Raw genomic sequence first — 21,016 nt, 5'->3', positions numbered from 1 at the left:
AGAATGCATGTATCTGCAGTTTTCCTGCAAAAGCTTTAACTATGCTTACTCTTTGGCTCTATCTAGATTAACTACTGAGCTTGTGCATTAGGGGGAAAAAAGCTAATGAAAAATTCCCAGACTGCCAATATGATGTGCCTTCCTGAGTGTGGAGGAAGTGAGAGGTAACTTCAAACATGGTGTTTCATAGACAAATCTGGAAGCATCATACTCATGCATTTTCCTCAAGTAAAGAATATATATATTTGAACAATGTCATTCATGACTAGAACCATGCACCCCCTTGGAACTCCTGGATCATTACTATTACACACAAACATTTTGGTCAGGCGTTATGGTTGCACCCATTCAGTTTTGCTGTGGCTTTTCAGCACAGACAAATCTCAAACCAAAAGACTGGGGTGTTGGAGCCAAAAAACTCCTGTGAACAATGCCAAGCAAGGCTCAGCTTTTGCACAAGACCTGTTGTCCCCTCCAGTACTCCTATAACTCCTTTCAGCTTTCCAGGCTCTTGAGCAGCATGAGCTACGGTTATTTATTTGATAAGATATAGTAGGCTGGCATCACAGTAGATACTATACAAGCACAAACCAAAAAGACTGTCTCAGAGTCACTCTGACTTACGTGCCCACATTTGGAGATTGCCTACACAAGTCAGTGGAGAGAAAAAGGCTCCCTCCAAAGGAAAAGTTAAAGCAACAGGTGCTCTGACTCTGTTTTCTTTCTCTCTCTCCCCACTCTAAAGAGTGGGTAGCAGCCTCCAAACCAAAACCTGAAACTAGGCATTTTCACAGCATACCAACAAAGACACGCTCGTAGCATTTAACATCCCTCCAACAATGGCTGGACAGTAGCCGAAAAGATGGGTAAAAAGAGACAGCATGACAACTGCAGAGTATAAATGGTGCTGAAACCACTGCCTGGTAACTATAGGAAATAGGTTAACTGTTATCAAGATTTTGGAAATATCATGGCTGTGCTTTAACAGCCTTCCTCAGTTATGTCTGAATGATAATGCAAGAAACATTATGGCCTATTAACAAAAACGTACCACACAGCTATTGAAAATTTAAAGGAGTCTTCCCCAGAAATAGTAAACTGATTTATATGACCTTTTATTCTTTTTACATCCTACCACAAAGCAGAGCAGTGGGAATCAGTTCTGCCTAACGTGGTTTGCTGTATTAAGGTGTGTCTACATTACCACTGAGTACCATTTTGAAGTGCATCTCTGAACTATCCTAACTGTCCCTTGTCACTGCTGTTTGGTTCAGAGAGGTCTCAAAGCACAAAACCTTGATTCATTTCAGATGCAAATCAGAACAGATGTTTCTGGAGTGCATCTAATGTGCTCCAGCCTCTAACTGGCATTAAGGTCCACAGGATCAAACTAGAGCTAACCAAAAAAACCCATCCCTTCCAACAAACATAGCCTAAACATTGGGACCATTACCTATTTCATCCTCCAGATCCAATCCTATTGTGCTACTCCACGTTAGCAGAGACAAAACCTCATACTCCCACATCTAGTTATTAAAGCATCGTGTTTAAAGTACCATTATCGTGTTTGCCCAGGGAAAACACATTAACAACACTGTAAGGCCTATTATAGTTCAAAGACTTGATGATGGAAACCTTAAAGCCTTCAAATAAAGGAAGCTGGATGTTGTCTGGCTGTGAAATGGATTATGATGTTTGGGAAATACAAGTCCAGTACCACCTCTCCTCAGGCAGAGACACTCCTCCTTCATCTAGTTTGGCTTTAAGACACATTGCCCTTTCTAATCTCATTGGTTACTCGGCGGATTTTGAGTGCAGAACTCAGATTAAAGGACCTAGCATATCTACCCAAAACAATGCTTCTCATTTGCATGTGCTCTCCATGATGCTGATGCAAGAGAATCCTAATAGGCAATTATGAAAAACACTGGACATCAAAAGACTTCTACAGAGCTACCACTGACTAATATTCTTGAGCAGAGGAATTTATTATTTTTTTTTTAATGCTGTATGAACAATCGTATAATTTTTAACAAACACCACCAAACCACAGACTGACAAAACAGGCAATCTCCCAGCTTTAAAGTGCATATTAATAACTATCATAACAGCTGTCAAAATAAATAATTGGAGTTTGATGGTACTGTGTACACTAAAAATGGTCCAAATGATATTTACATGACAGATTACATGACAGGAAATGTTCCAAAGGACACGTAACAACTACTAAAGAAAATAAAATATACATTTACATGATAGATCATAATAAGGAAACTGTTCCAAAGGACATGTAACAACTAATGAGGAAAATAAAATGAAGTTACACATTCCTTGCATGCAGCCCTTTTACTGTTATAACAGGAGTTCAAAATCAATCATTCTGATCCATCATGTCAACTGTCACTGACTTTAAAAGAAAGTCCTCATCATTTTTAGCAATGAATTGAAAAAAAAAGCAAGCCATTTTCAAAAACATCACCAAACAAGCATTTGGTCATTAACATGAAATATGCTGCAACTGCCCATTATATCTGAACTTTCAGGAGGTACCATCTAAACACACTATTAAGCAAGCTTAAAATGGGAGTGTAAAAGGAATAATACAACACGCAAGAAAAAAACCTATTTAAACATATTTAAATGCTGAACAAATACTTGAAATACATAAAAAGTTCTAGTTTCAACTCAAATAATGATCAGGTGCCTTCCCTCCTTAGTCCACTATCCTTGCATAAAAATCATGACAGACGAAAATGTCACAGACCGAAATGAATGTGATTGCACACCATGCAGCTCCTCCTCATCCTGCTACTGAGCTAAGCCCCAAAGTCAACAATTGTGTTTTATTTGCTACAGCACCAAATGACAAGTCACTGCCTTCAGTGCTTTCTGGTATCATCAGTGCACCTCACTGCTGTTTCCAAACACACATAGGTAATTTTCTACACCCAGTTTTCTGGGTGTCACCTACCTCATTTGGGTTATTTTTACTTAAGTTCTTTAGGCTGAGTTTGCTTTACATTCTATTCCACTAATGTTTTTAATTCTTCTGTATAATTTCTCTACTATTTTCATGTTTACAATGCCTTATATTTAATACCCTAGAGAATTTCCCTAACATGCTGTTTACCTTTCTTTTACATGCACCTAACAGATCAGCTTCACACACAGCTGGGCACGCAAATCTCCTTATCTCTAGTGGCATTAAAGGCTTAATCCAGTCGCAGTTTTGTTATATTAGTGCCCCACAACCACTTCCATGAATGTAACTCGCTGCGTTTGCCCATTTCAGGCTACTGCCCACTTAAAACTAATTCCATGAAAGTTAACAGGAGCAATGTTGATGCAGAGACAAAAATTTCACTATCAAAAAAATCCCCACTTTGTTAAAGTAATTTTTAGAAGCACGAAGGCCCCATTTCTTTGTTAGGGCTCAGAAAGGCTAAAGTCAAGCAAAGAGGTAGTTCCATGTCAGTTCTGCCTGTCCAGCATAAATAATAGCCAAAAGTCGATCCCAACTCACACTTCCTTCAGCTCTACTACAAGCCCACCAACAAGAAACTCCTGATACAGCCACTACTTTCCTTTACACACTGAAAATCTATGCCAGAGGATGAAAAAAACATCTGTGCTAGGTGTTCTGGACTTTTATGCTCATCAAAATAGAGTTAGCAGCCCAAGAAATACAGCCCTGAATCATAATTACACTCCGTATAATTAATTTGCTATCTCCCACCCTTCCCTCAGCTCAGGACAGAATACCCAATTAATGACTGGAAAAGATGGCAGTGAGGAAGGCAGTGGGAGGGAAAAAAATCACAATGTGAAAAATCCTGACTTTGAAACTGGAAACTGTGTATCTGTGGCTAAAAGTTGAAAAATAAGAATCTAGTATTCCCTTAGGAGAAACGAGTAACATATTTCCTTTAAAATGCTCATTGTGTTCACATATTTAGAAACATGTAACACCCACTTCCACACACCAAAACTGAAACAGTAAGTTCAAAGTTAGTATTCCAAGACAAACAAGGATGCTCAATAAGGGGTCTTGTATCACTGCATCCATTCCAAAACATAAAAATACCTGCAATTCCCACAGTGCTTTGAGCCCAGGTATTAAAGCCCAGTTACTGATTTAGATGAGTATATGGTCTCATACTTTTGACTGCAGAATGCAGCAGAAGTGAGAAAGGAAATAAAATTGTAGTCCACGACACAAAGCTGAGAAAGAACACCTGTTTTTCTATCTTTGGAGTTAACCTGCCTAATATGATATGTAAATAAAGTGAGCTTTGAAGACTAGCTGTTAGAGGGCTTTAATTCCTGCCTCAACCATCCCCACCTTCTCTTCCCTTGCATTTTGTCTATCAGTCCAAAGAGGATTCATTACAACCTTGAATATTTGCTACGTAGTCACTTTTTGCAAATTTTTGTTACCAAGACATGATTTTTTCCTGATGGATGAGTTATATGACCTGCAATCTCACCCCTTCCATCAGTGGGGAGTCCAGCCGACTTTGAAGCTGCACTTTTAGAGATCTAATGGATTCTGCTAACACTGGAATGATAGTCTTAGTGTTTAAAATATACAAGATAAATAACTAGAATGGGAAGCACATTTGTGTAATAGGTTATCTTTGCTGTGCAGCCCTCCCAGGCAGAGCTCTACAAGCACAGCTTCCAGAGTGCCTGATGTTCATGAAACAGTGCTCTCTAGGAGTGGGAAGACTTCATCTAACGTTACTCGCAGTAAGATGTGCTTTGCTTCACCCTTTCCTTTTTCAAGAAAGGCTCCCATCCCCCTTCCTCCACCTAGTCTGACGGTGTTTGAGCACATACAAATATCACCATTTAGGTACAGATTTGGAGTTTTTATCATTCATAAACATAAATTTTAGCTCACAGCTGATCTCACAATTACTACCAATTCCACATTTAATCTAGATATGGGCAAACTGCGTTCCATTGTATTGTCAACTAGCTGTAGTTAAACTCTGGTGGCAGCTAGTTCTAGTCATAACTTGCAATAATATGCAAAAAGACCACAATGTTGCAGTCTATGTCTAGGTCTATCCCACAGTTAAACACCAGACACAGTTTTCTCTTTGGGCAAGGCTCTACAAAGAGTCAAAACTGCTATTTCCCTACCCACACCAGTTCCTGCATTGAAGCCTTCCCCAAGCAAGTATTTAAGGACATTTCTAGATCACTATAATCACGCTACCTATATGCTAAAAAGTTTTTTAACCAGCTTTGCCAAATGAGAAGAACATGGGCAGAACAGAGACTTACAGTCTCCAACTGACAGCGTACACCCTTTCCTCTTCTACTAGACCACTAACCAAGATGTGCTGTTGAAAGCAACTGTGCTGTGAGGACACAACAAAATGTTTAACATACAGCAATATTATTTACTGAAGGTCTGCACATATTTTGGTTATCGGAGTGCTTACTGAAAACAAAACACCAACAGGATGCATACAAATATATTATGTGCATTCTTTAAATTGTAAAAGTGTGTCCTACTCATGCCTCTATTTTTTTAAAAAGTTAAGATTCCTCATTTCACTCAGCAAAATAAATGAGGACAAAGAAAAAATATTAAGTATAGCTATGAAAATGAATATAACCTAGAATTCTAGCCATTAACATGTATTCATTACAAATTTATGACATCTTTATTATCATTAAGCACACACAGTGCACGATGGATTTCTTTAGAACTAGTTTTAAATCTGAACAGCATAATTTAGGAGAACAACCACATTTCTGTTGTGTTTTCACCATAAATTAGTAAGACTTCTCAGTTTTAACTCCCTATTAATACAGTTGATCTATTACAGATAATATATCTGGGAATAAATACTGAAGTCTCTGGAAGTACAGTATCAATATGGAGACTCATCATAGGCTTCTGTCCCTATAAAACTGAAAAGTCCATCTGACATCTCTTGCACCCCTGTTTTTTTTAGGCTGAGTTTTTTCTTTTCTGCCAGAACATAAAATACAATGCTATTGTTAAGAACTTGCATAGTGACTTTGTTTTGAGGATTGGGCTTTAAGTAAACAGGTAAAAATTCCTTGTAAAATATGCCAAGTCAGGCCCCCTATAATGTAGAGTGATTTATCTGTGACAGAAAGCCAGTTAAACCCACTAGATTGGACTCACAGGTGAAGCGAGTTCATCAAGTAAAAGAACAATCCTCTTTATAAACTTGTCGTTATTTCCCATTTTCTTTGGGAAGAATAATATTTTGCTTTAAATAAAGAAAACTAGACCTGTAATGACCATGTGTGCTGATGGACTGCTCTGAAACTAAAACCATCAACACTAGCTCAGAGTTTCTCTCTGCATAAAGCATTCCTATTAGAAGCAATAAAAGCCTGCTTCTCTGCAACCAGTTGCAGTCAATTGGTCTACGATTATGTCTGTGTACATGAAATTATTAATAAGAAAACATGCTTTTCTCAAATAGAAACATAAACTGCATTATGACATTATATGCTGAGAGACTGCTTTGCCTGATGGTATCGCTTTTTATTCATTAACTGTCAAATCCAGAAGTACCACAGAGCAGCAGTCTGAGGCAGAGTGTGTTATGTTGTTTGAAGAGATGGAGAAATACAAGGTAGTGCCCATATTAAATCAGTAGGTAGCCAAAACATTCAGTGGGAGCTGGGTCATATAGAGAATACAAATCCTAGCATAAAATTGCCCATTGAGACTGAGCAGGAACATTCCTTCACTCTGTAATAGGTGTTCAGGGCAGATTTTTATAACGTTTTCTTCATTGCTACATTTTGGTTTCTATTATGTGTTCTAGCAGACAGGGGCAGGCCAATTACCTTCACCCTACATCCTGCACAGCTCCTCAAGCAGAAGGCTGAACTCAAGCCTAAATGGCTCAGAAATTATTTCAACCTGCCCTCAGCTTTGCTCCACCAGTGACTGTACAGATGAGTGAATACTGCAGTCATATTAATAGGAATTCATTAACATTTCAGGTGGCAGCTTGATTCAGCCTAATGCATGCCATTTTTTCTTTACAGTTAACAAACAATTATGTAGATAGGTGTATGCTCCAGAGTTTGGAAAAACAATGAGATCTCTCAGGCCATGTATTCATGACAAATGAGACATTCACTGCTTTTTCCTCTATAATTTCTGGTATCCAACATTTAGTATAGGACATGGAGGGGGCGATCATAATATCATAGAATCATTTAGGCTGGAAAAGACCTTTGAGATCATCAAGTGTAACCATTAACCCAGGACTGCCAAGTCCATCACTAAACCATGTCCCTAAGTACCACATCTGCATGTTTTTTAAACATTTCCAGGGATAATGATTCTACCACCTCCCTGGGCAGCCTGGTCCAATGTTTGACCATCCTTTCAGTGAAGAAATGTTTCCTAATATCCAATCTAAACCACCCCCGGCACAACTTGAGGCCATCTCCTCTTGTCCTGTTGCTTGTTACCTGGAAGAAGAGACCAACCCCCAGCTGCCTACAGCCTCCTGTCAGGTAGTTGTGGAGAGCAAGAAGGTCCCCCCTGAGCTTCCTTTACTCCAGGCTAAACATCCGCAGTTCCCTCAGCTGCCCCTCAAATGACTTGTGCTCCAGACCCTTCCCCAGCTCCGCTGCCCGTCTCTGGACACGCTCCGGCATCTCAGTGTCCCTCTTGCAGTGAGGGCCCCAAAACTGAACACAGTGTTCCAGGTGTGGCCTCACCAGCGCTGAGTACAGGGGGGCAGTCACTTCCCTGGTCCTGCTGGCCACGCTGTTTCAGATACAAGCCAGGATGCTGTTGGCCTTCTTGGCCACCTCAGCACACTGCTGGCTCATGTCCAGCCGGCCATCAACCAGCACCCCCAGGTCCTTTCCCTCCAGGCAGCTTCCCAGCCGCTCTGCCCCAAGCCTGTAGCGCTGCGTGGAGTTGCTGTGACCCAAGTGCAGGACCCAGCACTGAGTCTGGTTGAACCTTTTACTATGGAACCTTGGCCCATGGGTCCAGCCTGTCCATATCCCTCTGCAGAGCCTGCCTGCCCTCAAGCAGATCAACACTCCCCTGAACTTGGTGTCATCTGCAAACTTACTGAGGGTGCACTTGATCCTCTCATCCAGATTGTCGATAAGGTCTGGCCCCAGTACTGAGCCTTGGGAAACACCACTTGTGATGGGCTGACAGCTGGATGTAACTCCATTCACCACCGCTCTTTGGGCTCAGCCGTCCAGCCAGCTTTGTACCTAGCATAGAGTGCACCCTTCCAATCCATGAGCAGCCAGTTTCTCCAGCAGAATGCTGGGGGAGTGCGTCAAAGGATTTACTAAAGTCTAGGTAGACATTGCCCACAGCCTTTCCCTCATCCACTACACAGGTCATCTTGTCACAGAAGGCAAACCATAAATCAAACCATAAAGAACAGAAAACAGGAAGGGCTGTATGGGAGTATGTTAAATAACCAACAGAAGGAAACCTGTTTGAACACTGTGCTCTGCCTTCTGCTTTTTTTTCCCAAATGCTTTCAAATTCCACTGCTGGAAAGTGCTTGCAATTCACTTAAATTCTAGTTATGTGTTTACTAAAATTGAGCTATTCACCACACAAAATACCCAAACCCATACACAACAAAGCAAATCTTGCCTGTAGGACTGCATAGCTGGTTTGCCTACTTTTAAGGAGCTGCAAGAGGAAGGTTTCTCTACTCCACGCCCTTCATTTTTAGTTCACAAATCATCATCTCTTTTGAAAATGCACTGATGTCTCTTTTTATACCTGCCCCTTTTGATTTTTTTTTTTCTGAATGTCAGTCTTTCCTGAAAGCAAACATTCAGAAGATTTAAGGAACACAGAGCAGATTTTTTGTCTAAGTGGTTGTGAACACTGGACTCTTTCCTGCTCCAGCTTTTGAATCATATGGGGCAGTAAGTGTCTGCTTTCACAAGCTCAGGAGTATTTCACAGTAGTGAATCTTCAAGGACTGTATTTGGGGACCAAATCTGAAATTCTGTCCCAGGCTTCCCCTTTCTGAAGTCTTTATGACTTTATGTTTCTCCTTGGTGAGAACAGATTCTGTATATTAAAGAGAGTTCTAACTTCTGTCTGATCACTTCCAGTGCAGCTCTGCATCTACACTCCCATGAGCCATCTCACCAAGGTGAAGGCACTTCACATGACCGAGCAGTCAGACTAGTGTTTAGCACTGGACACTGGCAGAGGGGGGGAAAATCCTATCAAAATACAATGGGACATGATAAACTGATGAAAACAGAACTGTCGTACTACATTCTATGTACGACGTTTGTGAAAAATATACAGCTTACATGGGTTTCAGCTAAGGTTTTTAAGCAAGTGGTAGCATTACAGCATCTTTTGGACCTATGTTTGAGATTGGAGTGCATGTGGGATTTGTAGAAGAATGTGTTTGGAAATACACACCCATACACTGCGCATGTATTACATACATTCATATATATATATATACACACTATTACATTTTTTCCCTCAAATTCTAAATCAAAATAGTAACACTTCAGTGTAGTAACACTTCATTCTGCACTGGTATAAATGTATATATAAATAAGCATTTGAGACATTTATTAGAATACTAGTAATGGCTATGATGCTGTTAACTTCAACATACATTTTAGCTACTCCTCATTTGAGCTCTAAATATGCATAATTTACCTTTATGGAGCATGGCAGGGAATAAATGCCGCCAGCACTCATAAATACTGAGGAAAATCCAAAGTAGATAAAGAGCAGGGTATAAGGAATTTATTTCTGAGTATGCCTGATGCTGCTTTCTGATGTATCACTACTATTTTACAAGGACAGCATTCTGCCTAAACGCCCAACACAAATTATATCAATCATTAGAAAATCCCATTTGATTATGGGGAATAACTCACATAAAATTGAGACTATCCTTTTGACAACAAGGCTTATACAGAATCATCTCCTATACAATAATATGCCTCTAAATTTTTCTCTATCCATAACTTATCAGACATCTCCCAGTAGTACTTACATCACCAAGCGGAGCAGAGAGAAGCTCTGGTGTACCTTGCAATTCTTAATTCTAGTCATCATCCCACTGCCAGCATTTCCCCCAGAGGCCATTCAAAAAAGTTCAACTTAGAAGCTCCAAACCCACCCACCCTTCACTCCCCTCCTCCTCATCCATAGCCACCCAAAGGAATCTATTTCACTTCACTGGCTGTGTACTGAGCCACGGGAAACCAGTCTTTGTGAATATTATCCTCATCTTCTATTCTCAGCTCTGCTGATGATTATTTTTTTGTGTGTCTATGTACACAGCAACCTCCCATCATCTTGATAGTCACAGATGTGACTTGATTAGAAAAACAGCTTGTGTCCATGGTGAGGATACTGCTCAGAGTAACCTAGACTCTACAACAGCTGTTTTATTATGATTATTTTGCAGTACAGTATGGCCCACATAAAGGCAAATGATCATTTAGTAAAACAACTCTTCCTTCTCCCAAATTTCAGTATGATAGAACATTCCAGAATTTATTGCTGATATCACCTTATCTATGCATCTTCCAAATATTAAAAATACGCCTCTTCCAACAGCTGCTAAACTTCCAGACCAGGGCAAGTCAAGCATCTGGGGAAACAGTGATCCATCTTAAAAATCTCTTTTTCCTTTTGCAGCTTCAAACTGCTTCCTCTGCCACTAAACCCCCAAACCTAAGTACCAGCCTCTCCGGCAGACAGTGGATATTGCTGACTTTTTGTGCCTTTTAGGTCTCACAGCTTCTGAAGTTCATTAGGGCTCAAGAAAGCAAAGACAGAGAAGGCTCAGACATATTTTCTTTTGCCTCTGTCATAAGGGAGAGAGGGATTGCCTCTCATTCCACTCCAAAAATATATGTAACTGAAGTATTTAAGTGAGACGAGCACAAAAAACCAGATGAAACCAGTGAGAAAGAATACACACAAACATACTGCTACATCTATAGATTTTGGCTTGCTTTCTTAGTAATTGCCTTTTTCTCACTGGAGTTTTCCTGGAAAGGAAGAGAGTCCCCTTATTTTAAAGGTCCATTGATTAAAATATGACTCAAACACCCCAAAGTTTGGAATTTGGAACCTGACTCAGGAAATCAAAGCAGAGGGAGTTCATGTAAAGCTGAAGTGGTGAGACAGCACTGAACTTAGCCTGCATACAAGTCAGATGCATGCAGAGGATACTGCTGTCATGCGGGAGGGAAAAACATATCTACAGGAGATGGGGCTATTTTAAAGCTAGAATACAATATCTTCAATCTGTTCTTTGTCTATTATCCTTACTGTGATTGAGACTATGCACACTTACAACTAGTGGTCCATTTTTAATGCAGGAATACTTTTTACTTCCCTCGCATCAGACCATAAGGGGCAGGGGAAGAGGCAGTACAGTTCTGAAAGATACACATTTTCTTTAAGGAAGTTCATTCAATTGCACAAAGCAATGCCCACTGAAATGAACAGAAAATATTCCAAAGGCTGATTCAAGCATACTGGGAACTTCAAAAAGACCACTTTGGCCACTGCCATGCTGGTGAATTGCCCAAGTAGAATTAGTCCTCTTCCCTCCAGTCTACCATGTCATCGCTGTTTCTTTGCTTCTAACCAAACCTACAGGATCCGTACAACATGGACCATGCTCCCAGCATTATTTTCAGCTTAATTTGCAGACTAAAATGCTACACTGCCAAAACTAGTGATTTCAATGTCTCATCTCCTCTTCAGCACGACCTGTAAGACTGTACTCAGCAACACTGACATCATGCCTACAGATTCTACCTTGGCTGAACCTTAACAGCATTAACTGGAGCAAAACAGGGGTAACAATTAAAAACACATCCTCTATCCTTTTGTTTGCTTCAACTTTTCCGTTGTTACCTCTCCTTTTCACTCATGTTCTGCTGCTTTACAGCTTCTGTACCTTCTAAGAAATATCTGTGATACTCAATTTCAGTGACGTATCTAAACATCATTTGCTACAAGTAGACAACTATGAGTTAAAATGGAACAGTGAGTGAAATAATAAAATGTAATGAAAATCCAAGCAAGCATTTTAAGAGGCAAGTAACACCTTGGTATATCGCTTTAATGGCCTGTGTTTCTAATAGACAGACTGTCACAGGCAGGGTATTGGAAGTCTAAGAAAAATTACTGGAGGAAAAAGTTCACACTTATTTAAAAGGTTGATTGCGCTTCAGGTAATTTTTTTGCAGGTACTATAAGAAAAACTTCTAATGATTTACAAGTCAGGGACTATGTCATAACTGGACCGCGTTTAACCAAAGGATGGCCTTTGTTCTGATAACAAAGTTGAATTAGTTCTCAAATTTCTGCATAAATGCCACAACTCTTCAGGTGGAGGGATTACCAGCTCTGCCAAGAGACATACCAGTACAGGCAATACATAGTAAGCTCCTCACAACTCTCTGCCAATGAAAAGCTCAATCAGAACTATCCAGCACCTGCTTTTCACATTATCCCACAATCTTTTCTTGCCTGTTTGATCATTTGTGGAATGTCAGATAACTAGAGAAATTATCTGCATTATCTTCTATTGATTAAACAGCCAATAAGACTGCAAAAGCACTTGTTCACCCGTGTGTGGATGGCATCATTAAAAATTTATATCAGATTGAAAAAAAGCATGAAGTTTTTTGACAAGAGTACAGTCATTCCTAAAGAAAACGTCAGTTTCAAAGGTTACATTTTAAAAAAAAAAAAAAAAAGAGTATCTAGATACCACGCTTTCTAAAACTTCACAGTACCAAACACAGAGCTCTACCAAAGCATCTTCCAGGAAAGGAAGGGAGGGACAGGAAGTGGAGGAAGAGGAAAAAAAAAAAAACCAACATAGGGATGAGTCTGCACTGTAGAACAATATAAGATACTTAAGGTCCTCACTAGTACCTAAGGCTTAGAATACCTGATAGAGATGGACAAATTAGACCTTCCAAATTATGTCATTAGTGGAGAAACTTTGTCAAGGGAAACAATTTGCCTTCAGTCGTACAACATCAAATAACAATGCTGAACCACTAACACACAAAAATGCTGCTATAGTTATTCAAAACAAATGTCTCATTCAAGTGAATACAGGCATGATGCAAGACAGTTCAGCCAAACAGCTAAGATGTTAGTTTCTCCTCTCCCCTAGCAAAGGACAGTCCGAAAACTCAGAGTTCTGACTGACATAACTGCTAACGAATAAAAATATGTCAGCATAACAGAAACCTTGTGTAAAGTCACATGGTACTCTCACTCTGTGCCTCACCAAAGCTGACAGGAACCGAAGCCCAGTATTCAGCAGCTGGATTTGCTTGTCTGTGTACAACTTGGTACTAGGAACAAAAATTCAAAAGAGGAACTCTGTATCCCAACTTAGAGCACGAGCTAAGAGCTGATCATAGCTGGAAACTATCGTCACAGACAAAAGTGTTATGTCACACACTATAAAGGACAGGAGGAACCAGCACAATCCTCTGGCCTGAGTATCCGTACAGCAAAGCCTACAAGACTGGCACAAATTCACCATGCTTGCAAGAAGTTCCAGTCTTGATTTTACAAGTCTAGTGCTGGAGAATAGAACAGTACCAGGAAAAATCATTCCAGGGATTAATAATCCTCCTTAGAAACGCACTGGCATGTTTCTTTTTTGAATGTGTCTTTTGTAAGATTTCATCCATTTAATTATCCCACAGACAGACACCTTACCATCCTTTTCAGCCTGCTAGACTAGTGCCATCTTAAGCAAACTTTTGTTCCTTCCCTATGTACTTTTAGATGATAATCAGGTTCTACACTGTAACCTTCAGCCAAAATAAGCTTTAGCTGTTTGAGCTCCCGAAGTTCTTCACTACAAGGAACAATGCATAAAGTTTTAATTATTCCTGGTGGCCCTTCTCTAAAGCCTCCTTAACATACCGTGCTGAGAAAACAGTCAGTCTTTCTGAAGGTACAGGGTCTACATTCTCGTTCAACTCTATCCACTACCATTATAACAAGGTAGAACAGAGTCAAAATATCTCTACTTTTCTGTAAAAAAAAATGCAAATTAAGCTAAACTAACAGCAAGAGGGCATTACGTGGGAAATGAGTTTACTATTAGGCTCCCTTTCCACTACAATTTGAATGTAGTTATTTGAAACCTTTCATACAAAAAGCCCAATGGTACATATAATTTATATGACATTTTCCCACCCTGTTACTTTACTTTACAGCATGACAGGAAAAAAAAAAAAAAGTAAGATAATTTGATCTGATGGCTTGATTTACTTATGCTCTGGTCCTGCATGGCTGCTGGTATTCGTGATAACGCTTCCCACTTGTGGTAACTACTGCAGTACAACTTTCCACACATAGCACCCAAGGACATAAGAATTTTAATTCCTTCAAACCTATAGCTTGTTTTATTAGTTTACCGTTGTGTTAGCAGGCTACACACCAGTAAAACTGGGAAATGTCTTACCAAATTCAAAACTGGTGTCTCCATTTCTGCAAAAACAAATTAAAAAGACTGACTGTGAACTGTATTATCACCATTAATGAGTCATCTACTATTTTTGATCTAATGCTGGAAAAACTGTTGCAAATTAACTGAGAAGTAGAACGTACACGTTTTGTATGTAAACCAAAAAAAAAAAAAATGGAAAAGAATGCATGGAGGGAAATTCTTGCAAAATTACTCTATAGATACCAGAAAGGAATAAACTTATCCCCAATGCAAATGCAGTCCCTACCTACAGTAGTTTACATGGCTTGACATACTAACTTTGATCTGAAGAGATCTAATTAAGCAGACTTGACTGTATACATACTTACAACACAAGCACAGCACTACAAACGTACTATTCTAAAGAACTCCAACCAAGAGCTTCCCATTTTGTGCAAGAATTGCAGCTCCTTTATCACCTGACAGGTCATAGTGAGTAAGCCAGAATGCAGAGAATTAAGCCTTGGCTGGACTCTAAACTCAAATACATTTGTCATGTAAATTGCCTAAATATGAAAGAGCGACAAATCCTGCATTACATAGGTAGATTGGAAGTAAGACTGCAAGCTTTAGTCCCGATTTATTACATGTTAAATATTAATGAATTATTAAGAAACCATTCATTGAGGTTTAAACAACTCTACATCTTACATATTTCTAAAGCTCTACAAATCTATTTTTAATAATAGATAATTAATTTATAACGACATTAAATCTAAATTAAATCCTCATTTCAAGCCATAAAAGAAACCCATTGGAGAGCAGCGAAATATGTACTGTTGCTCTATAATAAGGTCACTTCTTTATGGCACAATTTTATTTCTGCATCATATATTATTTGTGTAGCTGAACCAGTAGAGACACACAACACAAGCTTATGCAGCCTGATAAGGAATGTAAGCAGTGACCTCTGCAATAGGGCTGTGTGTTGTTTTCCATTTTAACAAATCATTTTCAGTTTGGATTTCCTAATACTTCTTGTCTTTCAGCAGTGACCTATCATGTCTGGCCTAATCACTATTTATTTTTTCTGCTCATAGTTTCAGCACAAATACTGTAGTCAGTTTTCTGAACAAATAATTTACTTATTTTAAATTTATTTGATTTTTTTTTTTTTTTTGCAACTTGTGGTAGCAAAGAAAAAGCCACAACTTTTATTGAGAAATCTCTGCAAAGAAATGTGGGTATGACCTGATAGAACTCCAGTGCTTGCTAAATATTGTGTTTAGTGCACTCTGTGTATTTCCCATGACACACTTCATATAACTGAGAAGCTTACCGTTAAGTTGGTGCTGCACATAGCTCTGCTATGCATACATACATAGAACGAAACTGCATACAGCTCACCAAGTTGGACCTGGTACTCAAGCCACGGAGTGGTAGGACTTAGTGAACAGTTAGCATGAAGTTCAGGGGGAACAGAAGTACTATGAAATTCATGATGTTACCTTGTGCGCTAAGCAGACCAAATACATGTCCCTGCAAGAAACCTGCTTGCTTGCTTACTTTGTAAGACTGGACGCTGCACTAATGGCTCTTCAGAGCTCAGCAGCTGAAGAAGGCACAAGGTCTGGGACATACCTAATGAGACAAAAAGGACTGCCATCCACAAGAAGACATGCTAAGGCAAGTTCTGAAACCTCACTGTGACATTTCTCTGTTTGGCATGCACCACTGTGTGATCATGAACACTACCCAAACCCATCAAATGAGCACAGCGGCTGAGAAACTTGGTCTATCAACAGTCTCAATATACTGCAAGAGTGTTTCACTCATGTTCCATTCTTTGTGTAACAAACTAGTAAAAACATCAGATTGCTCACCTTACTCTGTCCTCTGCACTCTCAAACAGAATCCTCAGATTACTGGAGACACAGAATGGATTTTCAAAAGCTCTTGCGTGACAGTTGCTACTAGTTCCTTCACTTGTCCAACCTTAACAGTTTATTTCTCGCTCAAGTCGCAGATCCTACCAAATCATACCATGAAACTACATCAGTCAACCCTGCTGAGTAAGGTAGATTAAGTAGAAACCCTTGCAGATCCCATAGAAATCTTTCTGACTATGTAATAGAGCAGAATTTTTAATACAGTGAGAGCTTTTTTATCTGTGGTCAGATCTGTACAGCAGAAAAGAAGGAAACCCCACCTAGCTCCTTTCCTAAGCAGGCCAGTCTTACTATGTGGGAGTGGTAAGAAGTGGGGGAGCTCAAGAAATCACTGGAGTGACTTTCATTCATGTCACAGGAGCACTCAAAATGTGTTCCTCCTAAAGCTCCAGACAGTGAAATTTTGCAACAATAAAAGTGCCCACAGCAAGTCCTCACACAGAACAGGGATTTCTCTGTCAGTCCGCCCATAACAGATCAAGCATAAGCTCTATCCAACCCACGGAGGCAGGATCAGAAACAGTCTGGTTTTCTAGTCTTGATTATTGAAAAATGGAAATAAATCTGTTTCTTCAACTGCTCTGTTCTGATACAGCATCAGAGAGCTCCATATCAAAAAGTCTCTCAAGAGTGGCATCTTTTACCAATCAAGTAACGTAGCTCAGTTTGTACTTGCAGATCCTATTTTTCCTCTAATTTTATATAGAGATTCTCTTCCTCTTCCCCTCCAGAATGACTATAATTATTCTATAAAAATACAGAGCATATGGAATGCTTTCCTCCAAGCAATGGAACGGAGCGACATAAAAGCAATGAACATAAGTGGTTTATTAGAGGTGGTTTCCCTTCCCCATCATCTACTCAAGAGCTGCTGTGAAATTCTATTGAAGTCATACTGTGCAGGGGTACGAAACAGCTATGAAAGGATTTGTCTGCATTACATAGGGTTTACTGTTAATTAGCTCTTGCACACATACGCAGTACATAAAACCAGCTTTTTTTGCTCAGGAAGTGATGATTTCTTGAAAGGACATTCTTTGTTGATATAAAGCTAGCATTAGGATTGTAATTGGAGTTAACATCTACACCATCATTTTATGTAACCACTTGACAACGGTGGTCTTGGCTAATTAGTTTCTGTTAGTTAAAAGGGAAATGTGAATGAAATTTTCTTAGGGCATAAACAGAGACAGACATCAGCTTACTCAGACCAATAACATCAAGGTGCTAGTTCTTTCCTGTCATATCTACCACATGATTCTGATTGTATCTTCAGATTTGCAGTCTCTTACGCAACAGAAAATAGAAACTTCATTTCTTCTTTGATGATCCCTTCTCTCTTAGCATTAAACTGAATGAATCACAGGAAAGATGAACACATTTAAAATTCATAATTTAAGTAAAGACTTTGTCCACAGCCTAGCTTCAATAACAGTTAGCTAAGCTTTTCTGGTGGATTTGGGAGCAGGGCAATGTAGAAGATTCAGCCTTTTGTGACTGCCTAGAGTAATTTTCTTAATGAACAGCAGAGTATTATTTTTAGTCTTTCAATCTTCCTTTTAGGTAATGGTTATCCAAATCTTTGAAGCAGGCATACTTCCTCTTTTTGCCCTTTGTTCCAGAGCTAACAAATATGCTGTTGCAACTCAAGAGAAACCGACTACAATTGTCAGAAGGTATTGAAAGAAGGAGTGTCACTCTAGCAAGGGGTGGGAAAGGAGGATGGCTAACTCCTTTGGGCACCCTGGGAAACCACAGTCTCCATCTGCTTTCCTTCTTTACTTTGGTGATTTCTGGGAAAGGTTGATATAGAAGGGGGAACCCAAACTGAAGTCTTACAGTAACAATCTAGTATCTACTCCCCCCGCTCCCAAAAGGCGGAGAACAATAGGAAGAGCTATAAGCATCTGAGAAAAGCTGGGACACAAGGCTCTGGTTTCCTCTCTGTTCCCTGGGCTGAGATTCTCAGCATGGCAGGGAATGAAGGAAGGAAACAGAAAGGAAGACCAAGAAGCAGTCATGTAAGTTACGTGCCAGCTATAAGGACTCCACCTTGCACAGGGAATTCCCTGCTGGCAAGGCCCATCCCATTCCTTTGGGCCTCTGTCATGTGAGCAGCCCAGCGAGGTCAGCCAGAAAACTGGCTCAGCAAACCAACTCAGTCAATCACACTAAATACAGTCAGACGACATTGTGATAGGGACACTATAAATTAAACATGGTACAAATACAGAAAGAATATGTTCACAAACGTGAGGAAAGAAAAGCCTTCCTGCCACATAATTTCCACTGTGGGAAATTCAGAGTTATAATGACAATAACCAGAATTTGCAACTAAGCACAAACAGAAGAGGCACTAATTTCTCCTGTGACTTCTCCTTTACATTTTGAACTCTTTCTGGCAGTTCAGAATATAGTGAAAGCCTTTGCGAGGACAAACTGAACATGTTGAAAATAAACGTGGGCTCTCACAGGGAAAAAAAAAGGCCACGAGATCCAGCAGATAACCTAACAGTCATTTGAAAAAAAATCTATCAAGTACTCTAGAGGAAAAGGGCTAAAATAGCCCTTATATGTGGCACTGAGGTGGAAATGGGAAAAGGGTTTCTTGCATTCTTTTGGACAGAACTCTATTGAAGCTAAAAGTTTTTTAAAACCCAAAGACCTATGAGAAAGACATGCAATGCCAAAGGAAAGGATTTCCCCCTACAAAATATAACGGCCAAACATAAGCAGAAAACCTGAAGGTTCACTTGTCGTCTGGAAAACAGGCCACATCATGCATATCAAATTCATCTTTATTAAACACTAAGAATTCCTTTGCTAGCTTACCAGACACTTAGAAAAGCCCCCAAGTCAATGGATCATGGCAAAATCTATTTGCAAACTCCAAAACTTGAAAGAAAAGGAACAATTTCTTTCATGGTGTTATCAACATGGATAAGGGTAAAACTGATTATTAATGATTTTAAGGTCTGTAAGTCTAGGGAGGGCATGCAGTTCTTAAAGGGACTTAAGAAGGTTCTAAGTGAAACACATCTATTTTTGATTGACATCCCTACTGTAATAAGAAGTATCACTTTGCCAATGCAGTTTTGCCCATTTTTAGCCCAAACAAAATGAACCATTTTCACCAAAAAAACCCATGCACAGTTTCACTAATCTAATAAACATAAAGGCATGAAGCTTCCTCCTTTGGCTTGAATGTGAAAGAACACATACATACTGACATTTAAATACAGTATAACTTTCCCTAAATAAATTCTGAAAAGTTGGGGTGGGGGGAAAGGTCCATCCGATCTTAAGGAAACATTTGAGGGTCTTCCCCCTCAGACTGAACAGAGCAGGAAATCACTCACTTGAGCGGAGTAAAACAATTGCTTTAATCCTGTCACAAACGCCCTCCCCTCCTTGGTAATTTGCTTTACTACCTTGACAGTAGATTCAAGGAGACAAAACCTATGATTTATACAACATAAAAAGCAAAATAAACTTTGCCTGCTGACACATGGCTGAAGTCTGGCACCTCACTAGTGTTGTGTCATCACATCATGCTTCCACTTCTTTAATTTCACTTTTAAATATAGGGCCCAACCTAACACCCACTGCGATTCACAGGAGTCTTCCCATCAAATTCAGTGGGTATTTGGTAGTACTTCCAGAAACTTTACTACTACCTAAACATTTTCAATGGAAAGGTAAGTTTTTTAGGTATACCACTTGAATTAAATGGAGAACAAGCTCTGACTGGTTTTGGGGCTAACAGAGGAAGCCAGAGCAAGCAGCCTACAACACTGTAAGAGAGTCACACTAGAGCAAACAAGTTGTCTCCCTAGTATAAAGTCCTTATCCTTCCTCAAAACCCGATTAAAAATCCAATTGATGAAACATGTTATTTTTAAATTGGATACTAAAGCGAAGAATTTCAGCATGGTCTTCATTCTCTGTAGTTTGGTAAGCCCCTTAAACTCATGCAAATAATACGTTTCCTGTATTTGTACTTTGAGTAAAATTGACAACATGGAGACCTGATTGCTTGTTTTGGGAAACTCTGTTTCGATGAATACATTTGAAAATGAGCCCCCCCCAGAATTATCTCAAACTGGATATCCTAGATCAGAAAGATTAAAAATAAATATTGGAATAGTGAAAAACTTAAGTTTTCTTCTATTGCTTATTCATTGGCCCATGAATTAAATCCAAATTATGATTGATTCAATTGAACAAGCTTACTGTTTGATAGCATTTATAGAGTACTGTTTTTCAAGTCTAAACATATTCTCCCTCAACCACTAGAAATGGAAATACTCACATTAGGTACACAACTAGGAAGGAAAGGCAACCTTAAAATCATTTTTTAAAGACAAGAAAAAAACCCCCAAAGTAAAATCCTTAATGAGGTGAAGTTGATTGAAATGATATACTCATTCAGTCTTAGCTCAGGACAGTAATCCCAAAGCCTGGAAGTCATACTAACCAGTTTGATTTTAGAAATAAACAAACGCAATGGCAACGAAGAGCTTTCATGAAAAAAAAATGTGGAGTATAACCGGAATGTTTCGGGAGCCTTCCTACATTAATTTGTTTCGATTGTCATTA

At 39.4% G+C, this 21,016-nt stretch overlaps 1 protein-coding gene across 3 annotated transcripts in view; it reads right to left on the bottom strand.

The window, feature by feature from the left end:
• ERBB4 (erb-b2 receptor tyrosine kinase 4) overlaps window positions 1-21,016 on the bottom strand; it is a 638,535-nt gene that overhangs the window by 131,242 nt on the left and 486,277 nt on the right. The window lies entirely within an intron of this gene.

This window comes from Falco cherrug, chromosome 8 (assembly GCF_023634085.1).
Source record: "Falco cherrug isolate bFalChe1 chromosome 8, bFalChe1.pri, whole genome shotgun sequence".
In the NCBI taxonomy this organism is placed as follows: domain Eukaryota; kingdom Metazoa; phylum Chordata; class Aves; order Falconiformes; family Falconidae; genus Falco; species Falco cherrug.
Note: the sequence above shows the minus strand (reverse complement) of the source record. Positions and strands in the feature narration are given on the sequence as shown.